Consider the following 5,617-nt stretch of genomic DNA (forward strand, 5'->3'; position numbering starts at 1 on the left):
AAGCATAAGCTTATGCGTAAACTTAAGCATAAGCTCATGCTCATGCATGAGCATAAGCTCATGCTTATGCTCATGCAGAAAAAGAGAAGGAGCTTATGCATAAAAAGAGAAAGAGGAGCTTATGCGGAAAAAGAGAAGGAGCTTATGCGGAAATAGAGAATGAGAGAAGCATAAGCTTCTCTCATTCTCTATTTTCGCATAAGCTCACGCATAAGCATAAGCTTATGCGTAAACTTAAGCATAAGCTCATGCTCATGCATGAGCTTATGATTATGCTTATGCTTAAGCATAAGCATAAGCATAAGCTCATGCTTATGCTCATGCGGAAAAAGAGAAGGAGCTTATGCATAAAAAGAGAAAGAGGAGCTTATGCGGAAAAAGACAAGGAGCTTATGCAGAAATAGAGAATGCAAGAAGCATAAGCTTCTCTCATTCTCTATTTCCGCATAAGCTCATGCATAAGCATAAGCTTATGTGGAAACTTAAGCATAAGCTCATGCTCATGCATGAGCATAAGCTCATGCTTATGCTCATGCGGGAAACGAGAAGGAGCTTATGCATAAAAAGAGAAAGAGGAGCTTATGCATAAAAAGAGAAGGAGCTTATGCGGAAATAGAGAATGAGAGAAGCATAAGCTTCCCTCATTCTCTATTTCCGCATAAGCTCACGCATAAGCATAAGCTTATGCGTAAACTTAAGGATAAGCTCATGCTCATGCGGAAAAAGAGAAGGAGCTTATGCATAAAAAGAGAAAGAGGAGCTTATGTGGAAAAAGAGAAGGAGCTTATGCGGAAATAGAGAATGAGAGAAGCATAAGCTTCTCTCATTCTCTATTTCCGCATAAGCTTATGCTTATGCTTCTCTCATTCTCTATTTCCGCATAAGCTCATGCATAAGCATAAGCTTATGCGGAAACTTAAGCATAAGCTCATGCTCATGTGGAAAAAGAGAAGGAGCTTATGCATAAAAAGAGAAAGAGGACTGGCCCCGGAAAAAGAGAAGGAGCTTATGCGGAAATAGAGAATGAGAGAAGCATAAGCTTCTCTCATTCTCTATTTCCGCATAAGCTCATGCATAAGCATAAGCTTATGCGGAAACTTAAGCATAAGCTCATGCTCATGCGGAAAAAGAGAAGGAGCTTATGCATAAAAAGAGAAAGAGGAGCTTATGCGGAAAAAGAGAAGGAGCTTTAATATGCGGAAATAGAGAATGAGAGAAGCATAAGCTTCTCTCATTCTCTATTTCCACATAAGCTCATGCATAAGCATAAGCTTATGCGGAAACTTAAGCATAAGCTCATGCTTATGCTCATGCTCATGCGGAAAAAGAGCTTATGCGAATGAGAGAAGGGGGAAATAGAGAAGGGGGAATGAGAGAAGCATAAGCATAAGAGAATAAGAGGGAAAGGAAATAGAGAATAAGAGAGAAAGGAAAGAGAGAAGGGAAAAGAGATGAGGGGGAAAGAGAGAAGGGGGAAAGAGAGAATAAGAGAAGAGGGAAAAAAGAGAAGGGGGAAAAAGGAGAAAAAGAGAAGGGGGAAGAAGGAAAGAGTGAGAGGGGAAGAGAGGGTTCCTACGCCCATCACTGCAGCTAGCGCTTAAGGCGCTAGCTGCAGGCCAATGCAAATAACAAAAATAATAAATGGAAAAAAGAGGCAGCACTTACCTGTAAAAGTATGTCCCGCTCGGTGTAGTGGACTGGCCCTACAGAAGAGAGAGTATGTCCCGCTTGGTGTAGTAGACTGGCCCTACAAAAGAGAGAAAACAACCCATTTTTTAAAATAAGATGTTAGTGGAAAGAGGAGATTACAAAAGCAACTTCTTGAAGGGAGGAGATTGAGGAGACAAGGAAAGGAGGAGATTGAGGAGACAAGGAGAAAGAGAAGGAAGAGAAATACAGAAAAAAGAGGTGAGTTTTCTTTCTTTCTTTCTTGAAATCTCGTTTTTTGTTTCAATCCTTTCAAATCAAGCATAAAAACTAGTTTACAGGTTTAGCAATACAAGAAGAAACACTCACAAAACTAAAGCTAACAAACAAACAACCTACATTGTTGAAACAAACTCACCTCTTGAAGAACTTTCTTTCAAGAAACCAAAGAGGGAAAAGGATAGAGAGGGAGTACAAGAGGTAGGAGAAGGGTGAGGAGTGGAAAATAGAGTGGGAGGTTGCTTGGAATAGATGGGAGGTCATCGAAAATAGGTGGGAGGAGATTTTGGGTTGCTTACTTGAGAGATTAGGGAATGGATTGAGCAAAACGCCACGCGTTTTGGCATTTCGGGTTTTAACCCACAGCGTCGCTATATAGCGACGCTTATTCGTCGCTATATAGCGACGTTTTTAATTAAAAACGTCGCTATATAGTGACGGAACAGAGCATCGCTATATAGCGATGCTTACTGTTCATTTTTTTTATATGGCCTCAAGTGAAGCTCAAACATGCTATGCTTGTAATTGTTAATATCTCCTCTTACTATATAGCCTTACTATATAGGCTTTTTTGTTTTAATCCTTACTATATAGCGACATCATTCTTTTTATATGGCCTCAAGAGAAGCTCAAAAATGCTATGCTTATAATTGTCAATATCTCCTCTTCATGCTTATGTTGTGATTTTATAAGTGTAGATGGAAGGGACGAGTGGAAGCTCATCCGATGATGCGCCTGAGCTCGGGAGCACGAAGTGGCTTACGGAGAGGTTATACTATCATTGCACTCATTGCAAGCGAGAAGTATGACATCAACGTCATATTATCATGCGCCACTTGCGGATGTATGGGGAGGAGCTGGAACCAGTACCCCCCATTGGTGTTGCACATGTTGATGGATTATCGGTAAGTCAAAGCTATTTAAGTTCGCAATCTTATTGTATACTAGGAAATAGAAGATCTTATAGTTACATGAATGAGCTTATGATAGGATGAGGAGGGTGACGAGGGTACACATATACCTTCTCACTTTCAACAAGACTATAGTCTCCCGGATGACGACGAGGGTATGGTCGACATGATGGATTCCATTTTTAGGGGCACTACATCCCACGTACACGTGATGTCAGAGTTTGAGGTCAAAATGCAAGAGTTGCAATCAACACAATTGTACGAGGGTGCTAGGATGTCTAAACTACGTGCTTGTCTCTCAATCTTGAATCTACAAGTACAGTATGGGTGGTCGGATACAAGTGTCTCGGTCTTAATGAGGTTAGCCCTTGCATTAATTTGACTCATTATTTGGATATTGTTTGTTTTGAGAATCATCATTTGGATAGTGTCTTTGTCATAGGTTGCTCCAGAAGATGTTTCCTGCACCAAATACCATGCCCGCGTCAAGAGATGAAGCGAAAAAGATGCTAACAATGGTGGGTATGGATTATGATACCATCCATGCTTGCCGTAATGATTGTATTCTCTTTCGTCATGAGCATGGAGATTTGGCTAGTTGTCCAAAGTGTGGGAAACAATGATATAGAGATGACTTGCAGGGTGAGCGGATACCAGTAAAGGTCTTAAGACACTTTCCCATCATTGCAAGAATACAACACATGTTTCGATGCAAATCCATAGCGGAGTTGATGACATGGCATGCATCTCATCAGTCCACTGATCACACATTGAGGATTCCCGCAGATTGTGCAGCTTGGAAGCACATAGATAATCAGTGGCCGGACTTTGCGAGAGAGCCACGCAACTGACATCTTGGGCTAGCCATGGATGGCGTGAATCCTTTCGGGTTACGCTCGACATCTTGGTCGACATGGCCCATAGTCGTGGTGAATTACAATATCCCACCATGGCTAACAATAAAAAAGGGACACCTCATGCTTGCATTACTTGTGTAAGGAAAGTACAAGGCAAAAAACATGGACGTGTACATGGCACCTTTGATAGAGGAGTTACAAATATTATGGAGAAGAGTGCAGGTCTTTGATATTTCCTGAGCTCCTAGGCATACCAATGATATTTTGGTCAGGGGTATCTTGATGTGGACCATGCATGACTACCCAGGATATGGAGAGTGCATAGGTACGTGGTTATGTCTTTACATGTACAATGAGGGATTATGCTTTTTTTACTCTCTTTTGCACGCATGTCTTGTACTAACATATTCATGCACGCGTGCAGGACTTGTTACAAGTGGGTACCATGCTTGTCCTGTTTGTGGACCCGCTCTGAAATCGCTTGCACGCTACTCCAAACATATGAGAAAAAATGTTTATGAAGGTCATGCTCGATACCTTCCGCTCGACCATCTCGCACGTGGAGGTCAGCTTGATCCACCACCATCATATTTGAAAGCAAGTGATTGGATTCAAGCTTGGAGGGCGAATGGAGAGGAACCTCCTCCTGGTATGAAGAGGAAATCGATCTTTCACGAGCTTCCTTATTGGGGTGATCAGTTACAAATCAATCATCTCTTGGATCCCATGCATATCTTCAAGAATGTGGGGGCTACCATTTGGGCACACTTGGTTGGTTCCAAGGACTCGAGAGGAGTGCGAGAAGACTTGCATGCTATGAATAGGATGTCTCGTTTGTGGCCCCAAGTGCATGCTTCGAGAAAAGTTGTCCTCCCAAAAGCAACGTGGATCCTCTCTACGAGGGAGGAGGCAGCGATCAAGGCAGACATTGCCTCTTTTCAAACACCGATAGGGTACATGCGTTGCTTGAAAGGAGCATTTTCAAAGGACAATAAGCTTAGTGGCCTCAAGTCCCATGATTGGCACAAGGTCTTACAGCTATTCTAAGTAGAATTAGTGTACCGATAATAGTGATGCGTTAGCGTAATTATTATTATGTTATATTGTTGACATGATTTCATTGTTGCTTTGATAGTTCATCCTTACAATTACAATAAAAGGGTGCTTACAAGAAGATGTTAGAAATGCTATATTCAAGATCTGTGGTATTGTGAGGTATGCTTACTATCAAATCGCATTATGTATTTTCTTAATGGACATGTGAAATAGGTGGATATCTTAAATATCTTACATATGCATGGACATGTGAAATAGGTGGATATCTCAAAAAGAGATCTCTATATCGAGCATCGAGAAGGCTAGGGTGGAATCCATCGAAGCCGTATGCTTGCTTGAGAAGCACTTTCCCTCAAGCATTATGACAACTCAAGTCCACTTGCTTGTGCACATAGTTGATGAGGTGGCTATAGTAGGTACCGTTCATAATCGATGGATGTTTTTTCTCGAGCGGTTTATGAAAACTTTAAAGGGGTTTGTAAGACAAAGAGCAAGACCGAAAGCAAGCATGGCAGAGGGATGTCTTGTGCAAGAGTCATTAGTATATATCACAGAGTTTCTTGCATCCACGGATCCTGATATGCCGCAAGCTTGGCACAACAAGGATGATGATCGCATCATTGGCAAGGTCCCCCAAGGAAAAGGGATTGAAAGAAAGATGAGCGAAGAGCAAATGGAGAAATTCAATAAGTTTTGTATCCTCAATAGCCCTGAGATGCAGAAGTGGATTGAGAGATATGAAGTGGCCAAAGCAGAAAGAATAAATGCAAGGACGAGATTCAAAGTAATGTACAGGTGATCACAACCATATCCACGAGATCTGGCTCTTCTCCCTACTCACATGTCACTTGATTGGCTACAACTGGC

The sequence above is a fragment of the Dipteris shenzhenensis genome, chromosome 26 (genome assembly GCF_047967505.1).
Source record: "Dipteris shenzhenensis isolate YYH24624 ecotype China chromosome 26, Dip_SZ_1.0, whole genome shotgun sequence".
NCBI lineage: Eukaryota > Viridiplantae > Streptophyta > Polypodiopsida > Gleicheniales > Dipteridaceae > Dipteris > Dipteris shenzhenensis.